Here is a 1,223-nt window from a genome sequence, read left to right on the forward strand (position 1 = left end):
CTAGAGCTTGGGTTTCAAAGTGTTCCATGTAGAGGTTAGCAATGACAGGTGAGAGGGGAGATCCCATGGGTGCTCCTTCTATTTGTTTGTATTTTTGTCCATTGTAGATGAAGTATGTGTTGGATAGGCAGTGGTTGGTCAGATCTAGGATGTGCTTGGGGGGGTTATATTTGTTTTGGATAGCTGTCAAGGCTTCTTTTTATATATATATATATATAAACAATCTGCTCTTAAACCTAGCAGGCACTTTTCAGGCAGGTCTCTGATGAGTAAAGTTTACTATAATAACTAGGAAAGCTGTTATGAAAGAATACCAGTAACTGCTAAGTATAACATGCAATCTGAATAAATAGTGAATTCAAGGTTTAATCTCTGAGCCTCTTTTGCCTGCCTGTGTGTGCAATAAAACAACAGATTAGTCTGGTTTAGGGTGCTGGTCTCTGACCTTGCCAGAAATAATTCTTGTATCTATAAAATTCCTGTGAAACTAATGAAATTTAAGAAAGGGAACTATGAAAATGAAGCAGTCAAGTGTTCAGACTGATGATCATTCATATTTTAACAGGAATGTGCATATAAAAAATTATCAACCAATTCACGTTACCTATAAGAACTATGCTACAGTAATATAGAAGATGTAGAAAGATACATTTACCACCTAAGACAAGAATCTTAAAATATAGGACCAAATATATAGTTTATTAAAAATAAGGCTATACAATAAAACACTATTGGAATAACTATGCATCTTGCCAGTAATTTTTTAAAAAGGAGAAGCTGTACCCTGCATTGTATTACACCAGAATGGTAGAAATTTGATCTAACAGCCCCATGGTAGGTGAATTCTACACAATCTTTGTCAACCATGGGTAGGTAATAATAATAATAATAATAATAATAATAATAATAATAATAATAATAATAATAATAATAATAATAATAATAATAATAATAATAATAATAATAATAATAATAATAATAATAATAATAATAGTAAAGTTGGAAGGGACCTTGGAGGTAATCCAGTCCAACCCCCTGCTCAGGCAGGAAACCCTATACCATTTCGGACAAATGGCTGTCCAGTCTCTTCTTAAAAACTTCCAGTGTTGGAGCATTCACCGCTTCTGGAGGCAGGTTGTTCCACTGGTTAATTGTTCTAACTGTCAGGAAGTTTCTCCTTAGTTCTAGGTTGCTTCTCTCTTTGGTTAGTTTCCACCCGTTGC

This window comes from Protobothrops mucrosquamatus, unplaced genomic scaffold, assembly GCF_001527695.2.
Source record: "Protobothrops mucrosquamatus isolate PMUCROS unplaced genomic scaffold, P.Mucros_1.0 scaffold1605, whole genome shotgun sequence".
Classification (NCBI taxonomy): domain Eukaryota; kingdom Metazoa; phylum Chordata; class Lepidosauria; order Squamata; family Viperidae; genus Protobothrops; species Protobothrops mucrosquamatus.